The sequence below is a fragment of the Malus sylvestris genome, chromosome 3 (assembly GCF_916048215.2).
Source record: "Malus sylvestris chromosome 3, drMalSylv7.2, whole genome shotgun sequence".
Classification (NCBI taxonomy): domain Eukaryota; kingdom Viridiplantae; phylum Streptophyta; class Magnoliopsida; order Rosales; family Rosaceae; genus Malus; species Malus sylvestris.
In genome coordinates, this window is record NC_062262.1 from 15,363,989 (window position 1) to 15,382,661 (window position 18,673).

At 34.1% G+C, this 18,673-nt stretch overlaps 1 pseudogene; it reads left to right on the forward strand.

Moving 5' to 3' along the window:
- Nucleotides 1-18,673, forward strand: part of LOC126617013 (uncharacterized) — a 38,627-nt pseudogene continuing 19,954 nt past the window's right edge.

Here is an 18,673-nt window from a genome sequence, read left to right on the forward strand (position 1 = left end):
ATGCGATATTTGAAAGGTACCAAGGAATGTGGTATCACTTATTCCAAAAGAGACTTGACACTAAAGGCTTTTAGTGATGCTAACTGGGCAGGTGACCCTAATGACATGAGGTATACTACTGGTTTAGTCGTGTTTTTAAGTAGCAATCATATCTCATGGTCTTCTAAAAAGCAACAGACAGTCTCAAGGTCTTCCACTGAAGCTGAATATTGGGTGCTCTCTACAACCGTAGCTAAACTTGATTGGATTCAATAGATTCTCAGTTTTCTGCAACTTACAGTGTCAACACCACCTGTGTTATTTTTGTGACAATCTATCTGCTATAGCATTGTCCTTCAATCAAGTACAACATCAACGAACAAAGCACATCGAGATTGATGTATGTGCACCTTTGTTTAAGATTCATTGAAGCAATCTCATGCTTGGATTATCAAAGCATGAGTTTTTTTTTGGGGGGGGGGGGGATGATAGAGTTATAGTACTAGTGATTGTACACTTGAGATGTTGACACTTGTCTAAATCTTAGATAGGCAGTTAGTTTGTTAGAAGCTAGTGAGCTGTATAAATACTTCATTCATGTAATAACTTCTTCATTAAGTAATCAGTACAAAAAAATATCTTCAGCTCTCTCTCTCTTTCTGCAATATTGTTCTTATAGCTTCATAGAATATACAATAACACACTGTTGCCCGAGTTAGATCTCATGGGCAACACTGTTTATGTTTTGAAAATTTTGTTCCATTGAACCTTTTCACATGTGATAAAAAAAAAGACAGCAAGTAAACTTCAGTACCATACGATTGATGTTGGGGAAATGATGAGTGCATTTCTCCTCCCGCACTCCTCTCTTATATTGAAATATTAGAGTGCGTAATGAGGAAACGGAAATCATTATGTCTGGTTTTGTTTTTGTCACGATTCTCACAACTCCACGACTTAATTGTGTTCACCTGTCTTTATCCCAATTACCAAATCAAGAGATGATGAAGGGGAGTATTGAAAAGCATGTTCTTGACGTCTCACCCTCATTTCCTCTAAAAATAAATAGAACAAAATCGAGTGGCATACTGGCATTATTGCATGTCATTTAGTCGTTCAATTTTTCTTGTGGGTCTTCTTCAGTCACATGTGTTGTCTGTACTTACTGACTGGTTCTTAGAGGGAAGAAGGGGTGGAATGAGCAATATTCCAGCAATAAATCCTCACTATAGAAACAGAGCGATATTCCCAATGTTTTTTTTTTCTTCCTTGTTTTTTTAAGGTGGGGTTTTGATTTCTTCCAGGATTTTGGGAATTTTTTTTTATTAATTTAGTTGATTTTATAATTTTGTTTAAAACTCACTTGCTAGGTGGTTGAGCAAGAATCTATCAGCTGCTTCAGCAAGGCTGGAACACAGCAAGACCAGACCTACTTCTTTTCTACTATTTTCAGGTCAGTTTCTTTTTTTCTTTCATTTTTATTACATTATTTTTAATTTTTGCTAGTGTTATTTTTTTGTTGGGTCAATGGTTAGGTGGGGTTCGCGGGGGGAAGGGGCGGGGGAAGCCTCGAAGCCGGGTGAGGAGGGCCATAACGGTGCTTGATTTCCACTACGGCACTAGCCCTCTTATATTTTTGCTAGTTGGGTTGTTATAGTTTTGCTGAAATCCTGATTTACCTGCATTTGATTGTTCCAAATGCCATTATCTGTGTTCAAAGATATAAACACTTGTGTATTTGAAGAACTAGTTGTTAATCTTTGTGACGAAAGTGAATTTGGGATTCGATTTTTGCATATTTTGGAACTAAATTGATATACTTTCTTGTTCCTTCTATAGAATTCTATCTGACGCGGTATGTTTTTACGAGCGTTTTTGCTGCTTCTATTACAATTAGGTATTATATGCACATAACTAATAAATTGAGTTGCATTCCCTATTTTTTTAGGGATTAAATCTTAAAATCAAATGACCCAGGTATCTATCTTGAAAGGATTCGTTATGTTGTACCACGCAGCAAAAGCAAATATTATTTATATATTTGTTCAATGATTGTGTTACTAACATGATAGACTCTGGTGTATTATTGTCTCCCAGAAATGATAGGACCAGTAGCAATAGCTTTGACAGTTGGTCTTCTAGGGTGGGCATATATTTTGTGGATCACCAGGCGGTCCTCCTGTCACTTCTCCTAGAGTGAAACTCAGTGATGGTAGGCATTTGGCCTACAGGGAATTGGGTGTTCCAAAAGAAGAGGCGAAACACAAGATCATTGTCATTCATGGTTTTTTAAGTTCCAAAGATTTGAGTTTGCCCGTCGCTCAAGTATGAACTCGCACTTATTTTCAATCCTGCATTAGTTGTTATAACTTTTACCAACCTGATATGGATATACTGCAACATCGAGTTAATATGATGGATAGATAGGAGCACTCATTTATGTTCCATGAAATATTAGGAAAAGGAAATGATCTCACTGAAGTTGGTTATTGTTGAATATAAGTAAATAGTATTGAAACATTTGTTCACTCTGATTCAATGATCCATCCGTGTTTCTACCTACTATCAGGATATGAAGTTAGACTCAACGCTTATGCCATATGTTGAATGTATGCAGAGACAATTAATGTTAATGTTAATGTTAATGTTAATATTGAACTTCTCTCTGGTCTTCTACAGCTCAACATGTATTTGGCAGATTTGACGGATTTAAATATGGGGGTTTTAACGAAAAGGGCCTGGAACTATTCATTCTTAATTATAAGGACATTTTGTGTATGAAAGGTCCATAATGGATTAAATACTTTTCTTTATTTACTCTTATGCCATTACAACGGGGTCCACAAAGATGTTGACATTTCTGTCTGGGAATACATCATTTTATTATGCTATTAAACTTATGCTAATTTTACAACTAACTCTTCAGGCTTCCATCATGTTGTCGATGTTATGCAGCTCTTCTTCTGACAAATTATTCCAATATTGTTCATCGCCTTCTACTAGCTCTGCATCTCTTTCTCTATCTTCTTTCACCTTGTAATATATTTCTGTTGTTTCTTCTTTGAAATTTTGGGGCTTCCAATAAGGCTGATGACTGATTCTTGTCTTGCTGTAAATATACATCTCTTCTTCTTCTGCTACTAGTACCATGTCATACCTAAAATCTTCAAACTCATCTAAAGCAAACATTTGGATCCCTTTAAATTTTAAAATATCTTTGTATGAAGGAGTCCACCTATGTGAGGAGATAGGGTTTAGTCTAAATGACTCTTCATTGATCATGGCTATATGCCTAGCTTTTTCCTTATGCATATGTACATACCAATCTGGAGGACTACTAATAAAACTTATGCAAATTTCCTTCCACCTTTCTAGATAATCTTCTGCTACTTTTATAAGTTTTTCAGGAAATGATTCTAGTTGAGGAATATGGTTAATAAATATTTTATCGAGATAACCAAACTCTAATAGTAAGGCAGGGGTAACTTCTACCACATTATGCTTTTCCTGATGCTCATAACTAAAATGCCATGATTTAAAATCTCTCATGTTAATCCTGGCCACAGCTACGCTAACCTCTGGTTTACAAATACAATTCTCCTATCACAAAGACATGGAGGATACATCTTTGTAATAATATCCATCCTTGGTTTTGGATCAAAGATGGACTAATACAAGGCGCATTGTAATTGTAATTGTAACTCTTTCATGGACTGTGATGCTCTGCTCAGGATCTCATTTTGCATATCTGTTGGCATTATTCTTAGTTTCGCCTTTGAAATTTCTTCTAATAAGACATCATCTAATATTAAGTCTGAAGATATATTCCTAAGAAAACTTTCATATTTTTCTTGTTTTTCTTTGTCACTCAGAACCTAATGCTGATCATTACTTTGATGTTGCTCCATTTCAACGTCTTCTTCTAAGAGCTCAATCTTAATTTCTTCTATGGGCTCATTAGCCTCTTGTTCTATAGGTTCAATAACCTCTTTTCCTTTATTCTTATGATGATCAATTTCCAAACCTATTTTTAATTCTCTTTTCAAGGTATCACTTTCCTTTTGCTGCATTCTAAGAGATTGGAGTTCTTGGTTCATTTTGGTAAACTTACCAAGTAATGACTCATGGTCCCTAGAAGGCTTGAAGGTTGTGCTCAAGAGAATGAATATGCTGCTGGTTTTGGTGGAAATTAAAATTAAAGCTATCAAACTCTTGTTCCAAGGCTCTAATTAATTTTTCATGACCTAACCTCATGCTTGGCTGCTTAATTTGGATATTCTAGAAATTATCTAAGAGAACCTGCTGCCTATCAGAAAGCCCCGGTACCCTTGACCTATATCTCAGAGTTGGATTTCTGATTCCTTCAACAATATTGCCATTAAAGCTGAACGTGGGTACTGGTGGTGATGTTGGTTTGCTCATACTATTTTGAAATCCACTGAATGGTGGAGGTTGATGATGCATCATCATGCCATTGAAAGAAACTCTTCTGCCTTGCGGCCTTGTGCTATTTGCTGATGATGGTCCACGATATTCCATACATGTTCAACAAATTAATCTTGATAAGATATCAGCTAATGTATTGTCATTACCTTTTATATGTTCAAAAATTGGTCTAAAACCATTTCCTGTAATTGAATCAACAAAATTAACCCATCTTCGGGCTGCCTGTTTATTAGCATGTATCTTGTTATAATGAGAAACTATATTTTGACAATCTGTTCTAATCGTAAATACTTCATTATGTAAAAATAAAGAAAATGCTTCAAGTGAATTAATTATCCCTAAAATTTCTAAATCTGTTGATGGTAATCTTGATTGTACATCACTAAACTTTCCTGAGGAATATCTACAAACTTGTTCGTCAAACTTTGGAGACTCCCTATCTTTTTTCTGGTATAATATATTTGCCCATCCTAATGACGAAGCATCTGTTTCGACTATCTTGTAACTATCATCTAGTGGTAATGTTAATGGCTTAAGTTTAGTAATTTCTTCTTTTATTTTTTGAACTAATTTAATATCTTCACTATTAAAATATTTTTGTCCAGTTTTGCTAGTTTTACTGTGTAATACTGCTATTTTTCTTCCTAAATCAGGGATAAAATTTCTTACATAATTTAGCAATCCTAAAAATGCTTGTAACTGTTTCTTATCTTCTAATTTATCTGGAAATTCTAACACCTTTTTAGCTATATGATCTTGTAATTGGATTGTACCTGACTTGATATACATTCCTAAAAATTCTATATCTTGCTTTTCTAATGCTATTTTATTTTTGCTAATTACAATTCCATTATTGATAAATTCTTGTAATACTATCTCTAAATGCTTCCTATGTTCATTTTTATTTTTACTATGTACTAAAATATCATCTACATAAACACTACAAAAATTATCATATTTCTTGAAAATTTGGTCCATTTTTCTTTGAAAGATTGATGGAGCATTTTTAAGTCCAAATGGCATAACGAGCCACTCAAAATGTCCTTCTGGACAAGTAAAGGTTGTCCACTGATGAGTAGATTTTATATTATATATTTTATCCTAATCTTAGTATATTTTGGTTAATATATTGGAAGAATTTTGATACTTTGAATTGTATTTTCAATATAGGACTTTCGACTTCCTCTGGAGCAAAACATGACCAAATGGACGAATTTTGGAGTAATTCCAGTTGGAGGACGTTCGTGAGTCACTTAGCTTGATCGTATCAAAATTTGGGATTTTTCCACCAAGCGGTTATTTTCTGGCGATGAAATAAAGAAGCAGTGCACAGTATTGGAAAATGACGTTTTTGGGCTTAAATTGCGTTTTTGGAGCCCAAGATGACCTCGGATGGGTTCGTGGCCTTCTGGAAAAGTGTTCAGAATATTCCAAACATCAAATCCAGCTACATTGGGCCAGTTTTGGAGCAGCTTATGGGCCAAAACGTGGCTGTTCAGATTTTAGACGAATTTTACTATTTTTATTTAGGGTTTTTATTAATTTTAGTTTGCTAGGGTTTGTGTGGGGGCTTAGCAGATATATTGCTTGGCCGTCTACAGTTTTAGGGGACGCTTTATTTTATGCAATATTGGAGACAGAGAGAGGTGCTAGGGTTTTGAAGATTTTCTACTTGAAGGTGTTTTCAATCCTTTTCTTAAGAATATTTTCTATGATTTCAATTATGAATATGCGGAACTAATTTCTTTTGCTAGGGCGAAGCCTTGAGCCTTAGCATGAATATGTGATTTTTATTTAATTTCTTATGATCGATTGCATGCGTACTTTGAATTGTTAATCACCGTGATAAAAACTATCTAATTGTTTTAATGCCTGATCACCATTAGGATCTTTAGAAAAGTAATTTGATGCAATTTTGGTCGGAAGGTTCCCTGAAATTGACGCTGGCTTCTTGTGATTAATAATTGTAATTTCGCTTAGGATGAATATCACGTCTTAAGGATTGCATGGTTTTTCAAAGGATTTTCATAAAGCATAATGAGTCTTTCATGTTCATATTTGATCCGAACGTCCGGACGGGTTGCATATTAGATATACGTTCTATGTTGGAGGTTCCAAGTAGAATATGAATTAGGAAAATCTAACCTTCAAAGTGGCATGTGTAGATCATAAGTAATTGGTAAAAATTCATAGGATTGTTAGGTGATGGTGGAACCCTAGTGCTTTCTTAATTTGATTTCTCTCAAAACTGTTTTCTTTTCTCTCTAGTTTTAATATTGCAGATTGTCTTATCATTAATAGTTAAATTCGTTTTTAATTTAAGTAGGTTATAAAATCAATCATCTAAATTTCTACTTTACAATCATTAATTGGAATCTGATTTGTTTCGAATTATTTAATAATCCCTGTGGAAAATGACCTTGCGAGATCCGTTTATACTACAATAACCTTGTGATTCCTCTGCTAATCTTATTTGCCAAAAACCTGATTTACAATCAAATTTGCTAAAATATTTACTCTCTTGAATTTTGTTTATAAGCTCATCCTTATTTGCTAATTTATAACTATCTTCGTATGTATTATCATTTAATCTCTTATAATTATAAACTATTCTAGCCTTACCTCTTTTTAATTCCGAATGTTTTCTTACAATAAATGCTGCTGATCTATGTCTAGACTTATATGGTCTAATTACTTTTAAATTTAACAACTCTTTTATTTGCTGTTCAAACTCTTGTTTATCTATTAGACTACAAGGCATATCAGCCGTCTTCATAGTTAATTCTGGGTTAATTATATCTAATTTTGCTAGTATTTTATTTTTGCTCCAATGTAACTGTGGGTCTTCTCCTATAATCCTAGTTTGTTCTGCTAATTGTAACAATTCTTCTAAACTCTTTGGTCTATCTAACTGTAATATTTCTATACAGGTTCCTTCTTCTAAAATCGGGTATTCATGTTCAAAAATGTCTTCATCAAACTCTTCTACGTTATTATGCTCATCATTTTCTTTTGAGTTTTCTAAATGATAACTATCTTGGCCACTAGTCTCTTCTATACTTATGTTTTTGTATGCTTCTACAGTATTACTTTTGTTAGTTATTGTAATGCCTCTTTTGAAAAATGTTATGTTAGGGTTCATAAATAAAAAACCTTGCACACTTTTCAAAAAGTTTAATCCTAAAATAAATGGATATGATCCTACTGGTGAAACAAATGTTAATGCTAAATTAAATTGTTGTTTTTCTACTTTAATAAACTCATTATTTATACAATGTGTTAAGTAAACTAGTCTCTCATCAAATTGTGTTATTCTTACTGGTTTTGCTAATTTTTGTCTATATTTTTCTGGTACTAACTCTTCTCTTATGACACTCTTTGTACTCCCTGTATCTATCATAGCTATGGTTTGTATCTTATGTTCTTTTGCTAATTCTATTTCACAATTTATAGTGATTAAAGAACTATTTTTTGGTTTTTCTATACTATGAACAATATTTCCTAATATTTCAGATTCTGCTGAATTAACTTCTAATAACCTATTACTATAACATTTTTCACATAATATCGAGTATGTATTGTAGTATTTATTTGCAACTAATTTATTACACTTATGACATTTTTCTGGCCAACCTAAATTAATGTATTTATATTCTTCTTCATGCTGTTCTTCTATGAATGCACACATATACTCTTCTAGATCACTATTTGTGCTACTTGAATCTTCCGAGTCTGAATCTATCATGTTAATACTCTTTATACTATAAATACTCTCATTATCACTTAAATTATCTAAACTGTATATTGACTGAATATCCTCACCTTCTTCTAACTTAAACAACTCCATCAAATGTACTTTTTCTTTCGATTGTTTACCTAATTTTGGACATTTAGATCTAATATGTCCAGCTTCTCCACATGAATAACATTTACAACTGCTCTTATCTTTTGGTGCTTTATATTTCCTAATCCAAGGTCTGCCACTTCTTTTTCTAAATTGTTTTGGAATATATTTTCTTTTCCTATATGTTCTTGAAGGTCTTATACTGAAATTCTTATATTGTTTGTAGGGTTTATATAACTTATATTTCTTTTTGTATATTTTCTTATGCTTATTTTTCTTATGGCAATCATATTGTTGTGGTAAATCTATATTTTTACAACTCATGTAAAATTGCTTCCTAATTTGTCTCTTAGCCTTTATTTGACTATACTCTTGTGTCTAAGTATATCATATACATGTTGAATTCTAGGTCCTATAGCAATATCATTTTTCATCGAATGCTTTTGCCATCCATTCCAAATCTTTTCACCTATTGGTCCTTTTATTTTTGTCATATAAGTATCTAATAAATTAATATCACTAATTCTACCTATTCTTCCTAAATATTTAAAGAAATCTGTGGTATACTCAGCTATATACTGTAAATCGCAAATTTGTAATTGTTCTAAATTTCTGATTGCTCTTATTTGTTCTTGTTCACTTCTGCCATCTAACCTATTATGATCTAAAAACTCTTGTTTAATCAAGGTAACAAAACCATCAATATTAAAATGTGTTTTAGCTGCCTGATGTTGTTTTGGATTTTGAACTTTCCATGACTGGAAATAATCAAAAACCAAACCATCCAAAGTATATTCAAAGTAATCTAACATGTTTTGTGAATTACTAAAATCTAACATTAATGATGCATGTACGCAGCCTTTTTCCCATCTCTCAATCGTTCTTTCCCAATCTTGTGGATCTACATTATCTAAATTTAATATATTACCAGCTATATTAATTTGTTCTAACCCTCTCAAATATGGAATCCTATTTTTTCTAGGTTTTATCATACTTTCTTCCATATAGTCTACTTTTGCTTTTTCATTATATTGTTCATTTGTTGGTCTTAAAAATTGTTGATCGGTTCTGTTTGTGTGTCCTGGATTTTCTACTCCTGATGTACTACTTTCTTCTGCTGGATTACATTCTACTTTCAATTCTAATAAATTATTATATTCTTTTGATCCTAAAAAGTGTTCTACTCCTATTTCTAAGATTAAAATTTTCATTTCTTTGTCTGAAATTTTATGTAGTCCTAAATCATATGTCTTATATTTTTCCAAATATTGTTCTTCATCTAAATGATCAATATCTTCTATAAGTTTATCTACAATATGATCAAAATTTTGTTCAACTAAATTAATATCTAAATTATCAAAAGTCATATGTATACTCTCATTTTCAATTTCACTCTCATCCTCTTCTATTTTTTCTAGTTGCTTATAATTACTAAACCTAATTGTTGCTTGACCTGTACTAGTTTCATATATTTGTACTTTATCTAGTTGTCTATTTGGTGCTACTTGTAAATTAGGCAATGTCCACTGAGTTCATTCTAAAAATCTATTATCTACGGGTTTTGCTTCTATCATATTTACATATTTACTGCCAAATGTTTGAACTAAATTTTGAAATTCTAAATTAAACTTATAATTATATCTATCAAACACTTTACCTATATACATTAAGCTAATACACAAATTTTTATACTCTCCTTTCATATTATAATTTTTTGTTCTTATGCTCACTTTAATATATTTACTAAATTCATTAATCGTCATAACATAATTTGGAATACAACTTATAACTGCTAAGTTTGAACTTAAATCTACTTCAGCTGTTGCTATTGTTGTTTGTTGGTGATTATCTCATCTATCATCATATATGTATACTAAAGCTTTTGTACCTACTTGTGCTCTGGTTAATCCTGCTATTCCAATTAATATTGTTCCTATATGAATCTGACTAAAATGGGATTTTCTCAAATGAGTAACTGCTTCTTTACTAATTAGATTAAGTGTGACTTCTTTATCAATACAGCTAACTTCATGTTGACTGATGCTGCTTACAATTCTCCTTCTGTTTTCAAATAAACCTAATTGATACAAGTTATATTTATTTTTATGTGTTCTCTCAAAACCTCTTCGAATAAATTCTTGTGCTTCTTCTTCATTTGGATAAATATCTTCCGCTCTAACTACTTCGTTTCCTTTTTTTCTAAAGAGTTCCATTTTCTATTATCAAAAGGATTTAGCTTAGGTCTTCTATTATTATTTGCACTCAAAGTTAAATTTTCTAATTTATCTAGCAAGGATAGTGGAAGTGATGAAGATGTGTTATGTAAAACTTGGTTTATTTCTGCTATTTGTTCTTCAACTTGATCTAATTTTTCAGCTAAACTTAAAACTAATTGGATAATCAAATTATTTTGCCTAATGGGAATATTACTACTGGATACTTGTGTTGAAAAATCTGTTAATCCTACTGGTTCTTTATCTAATTTACTAATTTCTTTCAAAGCTTGAATATATTTTCTGCTAGTTCTAGAATCTGGCATTAAACTAATAATATATCTATTTTATTATGTAACTTATCTACTTGTTCACTTAACTCTTTTTGTACTAATTGAATTTTTTGAACTTCTGATTTTAGCTGTTCAACTATTTCTAATGATCTAAGTTCTACTTGCTTCGGCTTACTATCTATAAGATCAACAAGCTCTTTTATCTCCCTTTTGCTAGGAAACCTTTGAATATTTCTATTATTATCTTCTAACTGAGATGTAATATAGTCTAAATTTTGTCTAATTATTTTTATGGAGTTTTTTCTGGAAATGTTCTAACAACTGGTTTAACAAATGATTATACTTATTATTTTCTAATTTTATATTTTCTGCTTGACTAATAATAAGATCTACAATAGTATTGGCTTGTGAATTTTCTTCACTGTGCAAAATATGATTATGCTTTCTTGATGGAAAATAACAAACTAAACTATTTTGGTCTAAAGTTATTTTTCTTTTTTGAGGTTCACTAATTTCTAAATTAAGATAATCTATCATAAACTACAGTCTACCTTTTCTAGGGTTACAGCTAACTGGTTTCTTAAAAACTCTATTTCTTCTCTTAATGTCTCTAAAACTTGATCTGTTGTTCTTTTTGCTTCTAAAACTTTATGCTGCAATTCTGTGTTATTATATTTACGAATAAATGAAAGATGTTCAAGATATCCAAGATAAAACTTTTGCTTCTTCAAAGTACTAATAATTCTTTTGGATATATATACTAATCTTCTCTTTATGCTAGTTATAATTGGATGTCTGGGACAATAAATACCTGGTAATTGTGGTTGACAGGGTCTACATGGACAATAATATTTGTTGTTCATATACAATAAACAAATATGATATCAGTTGTATTAATGACTTCTATCCTCAAGGTACTTTACTATTATGCTTATATTATTAAAATGCTAAACTTGGCTCTGATACCAAATTCGCAATGCATGCTCGGTTAAATAGATAATTCGCAACGCATGCTCGGCTAAATAGTCGGATGACCATTATAACAACTAGACATAGAACCTTGCACATGGAACTCGACATGTTTCAGCATGACGGCCACTCACAGTACAAGTATAAGGCCTTAACGGCTGAACTCAGAGTTACGAAGAACTCAGAGGTACCCTGGTTGATGTTCAGTTATTTGTATGGCAAACATTCAACTATAACAGAGTGCTCGAACAAAGTATGATCGTCAGTTTAGCAGATTAATAATATAATAACAATAGTGTTTCCCTATTTTGGATTAGAAGTCTAATTAAACAAACACACTAAAGAAGGAAAAGAAAACTTACTTAAGACTTGGAGATTGCTTGAATATGTACACTTGAACTTTTATTGATATATGGAATGTTTATAGAGATGGTTGTTTACAAGAAAGTGATTACAAATAAGTGTTTACAAGGATGCTATAAAGGCTACGAATGTTTGAGTGTATGGTGTTTTCAGATATTGAGAGATGTGTGTGGTATTCAGGTGTTCTGTATGGGAGGAAAGGCTCCCTTATATACAAAATCTAATTCTTCAAAGACAAAATATTATTTCATCTATTTACAATCTTTTGATTAGTGACAGCACACTGTTTCTGAAAGCTGTCAGCACTGTTTTTGAAAGCTGGCTGAAAGACATGTGAACCCATGTTGTCTTGGTTGCTGTAATGTTTGCCACCTTAGCTTTTGCATGCAAATATTTTCTGAAAATGTCAGCCCCACCATGTGAACTTTACTAAAAGCTTGGCCAATTTTGTACGGATGTGTGAAGGGTAACCTTGGTATTTCTGAAAACTTTTGTCCTTATGATTAAAAGGAAACTTTTCAGGGGCTTTTGGTTAGTTTTCCATTTAAATATTTACATTCTATAGTATAAATTTGGAAGATGCATCATTCGTGTACCTCGTTCTCGTTTCCTCCTAATAGAAGTGGAATGCCTTTTATTCTGTTTTTCTTTTCAGGAACTTATAGAGGAGTTAATTATATATTTACTGTTCTTTGACAGAGCTGGCTATGGAGAGAGTGATCCATATCCTTCACGTTCTGTGAAGAGTGAAGCTTTTGATATTCAAGAGTTAGCTGACAAGTTGCAGATTGGGTCTAAATTCTATGTAATCGGAATCTCAATGGGAGCTTAACCTGTTTGGAATTGCTTGAAATACATACCACATAGGCATGACACCGAGTTTAACTACCAGACTACGAGTTTTGCCTATTTTTTCAATAAAATTTAATGTCAATATCTCTCGTTTATGTTAGGAAAGCTTGTATCTAATATTACTGATACATTATTTGCAGATTGTCTGGAGCTTCCCTGGTAGTTCCTTATGTGAACTAATGGTGGCCTCGCTTTCCTGCTGATCTAGCAAGAGAGTCCCTTGGTAGGCTGCAGCTATCAGACCAATGAACATTCCGAGTTGCACGTTACACGCCTTGGTTATTCCATTGGTGGATGACTCAGAAATGGTTCCCTTCATTAAGTATCCTGGCTGGGAATACCGCAATTTTCTGCCCTAAAGATTTAGAGATGTTGCATAAACTCTCAAAAACACCAAGTATTGGTCACGTACCAAATTTTCTGAGTCTCCTCACTGTACTATATCAACCATTTTTCTTTTTTCCTCTTCAAACCTTTCAACGTCAAATTTTGTTTAAGAAGGCTAGTTTGGTATTACTCTGCCTTTTTAAAAAATTGATGCTGTTGTATTGTGAGAATAAATAGTTGTAAAATAAAATAGTAAGTGTTTGGAAAACATATTTTTGTAAAAGTACTTTTAATAAATTAAAAAAAAACGGTGTTCGAGTGTTTGGTAAACTTTTATATAAAACTAATGTGACTTATGTTGCAATGTATATTAAAGATCTTATGTATTGCATTGCATAATAAAATTTTGTCATCACCTTACTTCTGTGGCACAAAGAATTCATAAGTTGTTAATTTGTTTATGTACACATCTGTTGTCTCAAAAGCACTAGCGGAAGTACAAGGCTCCGATGGGCTATAGCACATGAAGAGTTTTAGTTTTTTAAGCTTAAAAAAACTAATCATTTGGGCTCTTTTATATTTTCAATTGTCATATAGCTTACATAGCAAAAGAAAAGTCTAAAATCTTATGGCTATTTTTAGGGGAAATAAGAGTTAATAAATGCTAAATAAACTTATCATTTTAACCAATACTAAAATCTAATAGTAATAAATTTGTTTGTACCATACTTGACCAATCCCGAAACTACTGAGCATCGGTCAACGTTATATCGTCAATGACCCAAAAGAGTTTCCCTCCAACCAGGAGGCCAATCACAGCGCGGCATGTGTCGACATCAGAAACCAATCATAGCACGACACGTGTCAACATCAGAAGCCAATTACAACACGACACGTGTCAATGTCAAAATGAAACTAGAAACTCTCTTCTATAAATAGAGATCATTCTCTCACAATATTTCCAAATGTCATTTGTACTAAATCATTCACTAGTACTCACTAAATGAGAGCTTGAACCTTTGTATAAACCCTTCACAATTAATAAGAACTCCTCTACTCCGTGGACGTAGCCAATCTGGGTGAACCACGTACATCTTGTGTTTGCTTCCTTGTCTCTATCCATTTGAATACTTACCCACACTAGTGACCGGAGCAATCTAGCGAAGCTCACAAAGTTAACACTTTATGTTGTACCAAAGTCCTCACCGATTTTGTGCATCAACATTTGGCGCCGTCTGTGGGAACGACACTTATTCCCACTCTCTTCAGCTCTGTCAAGCTGGTTTCCACCATTCGTACACTCTCTTTTGACCAGGCATCCCTCTCCAACATTGGGAGCGAAGGAAGCCACAACACACAGAATGACACCCATCTTGCACCTAGTGCGAAGCAACGAAAGAATGAAGGAAAGAGGCTTATTCTTCAAGCTAAAGTCAATGAGCTAGAAACTCAGAACAACAAGATAGCAATGAAGAATGAGGTCCTCTAGGAGCAGTATGAGAAGCTCTTGAAACTAGGCGTACTCAAACACGCGAGCTCGTTACCCCTGTGGACATCAACCATCATCTGGGTGCCCCCCAACACGGAAGGTCACCTTCCTTCGACATGGGAATTGATAGGGTTAAAAGCACACCATAAAGTAGCACACAAATGTCCTATTGATTTTCCTTATTAACAATAAGATTTGTCAGTTGTAGCATATGAAAATAAGGGTCTTTCCAGCAGAAAATTGTTTTATCTAACTACTTAAAATGTCACAAAAACTAGTTGCTGTCCCTACTGACCAGCCACCAAAAAATAATTATTAGACCGACTTACACTTATCTAAAGTCTACGAAATTTTATATGCAGATACTAGACACAAAGAGCAACATTCACACAAATATTTGGGATTTTTGGAGTTGATTTTCTATTTAAATTAAATCGAACAAAAACAGGACAGAAACAAATTTTAAATAGTTCATAAACTAAGAAAAACGAGTTAGGGGAATTGCTATCCACCACCAAATAATCATGCAAACATGTTATGTTTCATTCAAATTCCTTTTATTTCCGGATGAAGATGCTCAAGTTGACTCAATGTTAGAACTCAACCTATTACTCTTTCTTACGTGGTATGTTAAGAGAATGGCGTTTTCAACTTAACTTAGTCCCTAGCATGCAATCTAAAATGGCGTGTTTATAGATTTAACAGGTAGAAATCATTAAGAACGAAAAGAGTTTGAGTCATCACAAGGCATCGTAAGTACTGGTGTTGTCTTACTTATCCTAGAAATTGGTTCACATGTTAATCGCAATTAACAAGTACTACTCTAGAATATATGTAGGTCCTCATTCGACAAGGGCAAGCACACACATATTCATAGCATTAGAATCCTAGATATGCTTACTACGTATGCATCCATAGAAAACAAATAAAGAATTCATCAATGAGACAAGTAGTGAACCAATTTTCATCCATTCATAAAAGTAATTCAACGAAATGTCATAACAAAATTGCAATCATATTCGGGGCTTCAAAACAGCCCCTAACTACTAAAAATTTAGTTACACACAATCCTTAAGTTAAAATAAAAGATAGACATGAGTTTGAGAAGATAGAACCGAAATAAATCGACCGAGGCCTCCTCCCCCCTTCCTTCCTTCCCCAATGCTGCTTTTAAACCCATTCTTGCTGCATCATTTTCTTCTCCTTAACTCACCCGCTAATAGCCATTTAGTGATGACAATAAGTGAGAGGAAATGTGGTAAAACAATTGTAACACTTTAGGTAGCCTTTATGCCAATTACTCCCTCTTAATCCTCATTTTTAATTCCATTTCATCTGATATTTGAATAGGTGTCAGCTGACTTGTTCTTGGCTGCATTAGTTTTGGCTGCTAGTTTTATTGGATTTATTGCCTTCAATGCAGTTACAAACTGCTCAGCGTCTTGGAAACCTTTCAGTGTTAAAACGGCCATAACTTCTTCTAGAAAAATGATATTAACAATCCGCGAAATGTTCCAGAAAATAGACATCCGTAGCTTTCCAAACATATAAGGGTCATTGTCTAATTCATTCTGAGATGTTCGCAACTTGCTTCCAAAGTCAGCAGATCTGCACAGGCAGTTTTGACGAATTTGTTACTAAAAATCATACTTGTGCTATTTTTCTTTTATTTGCTTGACAAATCCCACAAAACAAAAAAACAAAGTAAATATCTCAAAAATATAAGGAACTAAGTAAGAAAAGACAAGTGAATTTGATGTAAACTATATATAAATATGAGCTTATCAGGAATCCCTGATGATAAGCGAGCTAATCATCAAAACATTGATCAACATGAGACTTCTCTCAACCTAGCTGCTTCGACCCGAAGCAGGAGAAGTGGAGGAAGACACCTCCTTGCAAAAGGGTTGGAAGGATCGAAAGCCGTTTATTGTGACTGCCGAGACTTCCTACAGCAACGTCGAGAGAATCCCCTCCACATATGCTCGAAAATCAATGACCTAAGGGTTTCTGAAAGACTCGGTCCCCTTCCACGACCCAGGCAAGCTGCCAATCTAGGGAAGGAACGACAAGTCCCAGAGGAACATGAAGGTACAGGGGACTCGGAAGTATTCCGACAGACTCGCCCTAGAAGTTAGTACGGCGAGTCCAAGGAAAAATCACATGCTCTTGATCAAACCTTCCTACTTCTAAGAGGAGATGGAGATTTACGAAAGAAAGCTCCAATGGTACATGACTCCACTCAGGACCCTCTTATCCTACAGCTCCTTAAAGAAGTAAACAAGTTGAAAGCCGAACGACAAGCTGAGATACCTAATTGGAACCAACCTAGGCCTGGCCCTCTTACAAGGAGGATCCTTGACAATCCCCTCCAGGCAAAGACAAAGAAAAAGCTTAGCTTGCAACTCTATACTAGAAATGAGGACCCGATTGAACACCTTAACCTCTTTGAGTCCACCATGGCATACCAGATACACACTGACGAAGAGCAATGTCTTCTCTTCCCCTTCACCCTCTCTGGAGGAGCTCTAAACTGGTATTGTCGTCTTCCACCTAAGACGGTAGACTCATTTGAGGAATTGAGGAAACTGTTTGTTTCTCAGCACATTTTCCAGACCGATCGCTTGCACTCTGCGGATGACTTGTATATTATTCGCCAGAAGACAAACGAGTGGGTCAAACACGTGTCAGGACAGCCCCTACCCCGAGGTATGAGGCATACACACCTTTGAACGCCACATGCGTGGCCATTTACCCCAACATAGTACACCTGATACCGAAGCCAAAGTCGAAGCACCCGGATTACAAGCCCACGAAGAATACAGGCACATTTTGCTGCTACCACGAGCATAACGGCCATGACGGTGAGAAGTGTATCACCCTTCGTGATCATATTGAAGCTTTGGCACGTGAAGGAAAAATTATCAATTCCTCCTTCACCCTCCAAGGGGTAACTGTAACCAACGCCAGGTGAATGTGATATATTCCATAAGTGGTGGCATACCCATATCTAAATCTTCCAACAGGGCCATGAAAAATAGTGAACGAGCTTTAAGGTCTGGCCACCAAGTGTTTCACGTGGAAGACATCAGGGGAGGTAAGCATCAAAAGCCTAACTGGGATCCAATATGTTTCTACCCTGAGGAAGAAAGAGGTATCATCTACCCTTACAACGACCCACTGATCGTGGAAGCTCAGATAGCAAACTTTGAAGTACGACGAATCCTGGTAGACACAGGGGCTTTGGTCAATATCATGTTTGCTGAAGCTTTTAGGGCACTTAATGTAGTGATAGGATTAAAAGCACACCACAAAGTAGCACACAAATGCCCTATTGATTTTCCTTATTAAAGCTAAGATTTGTCAATTGTAGCATATGAAAATAAGGGTCTTTCCCGCAGAAGATTGTTTTATCTAACTACTTAAAACGTCACAAAAACTGGGCTGTTGTCCATACTGACCAGCCACCGAAAAATAATTATTAGACTGACTTACGCTTATCTAAAGTTTACGAAATTTTATATGACAACACTAGACACACAGAGCTACACTCACACAAATATTTGGGATTTTTGGAGTTGATTTTCTATTTAAATTAAATTGAACAAAAACAGGACAGAAACAAATTTTAAATAGTTCATAAATTAAGAAAAACGAGTTAGGGGAATTGCTATCCACCACCAAATAATCATGCAAACATGTTATGTTTCATTCAAATTCCTTTTATTTCCGGATGAAGATGCTCAAGTTGGCTCAATGTTGGAACTCAACCTATTAGTATGTTAAGAGAATGGCGTTTTCAACTTAACTTAGTCCCTAGCATGCAATCTAGAATGGCGTGTTCATAGATTTAACAAGTAGAAATCATTAAGAACGAAAAGAGTTTGAGTCATCACAA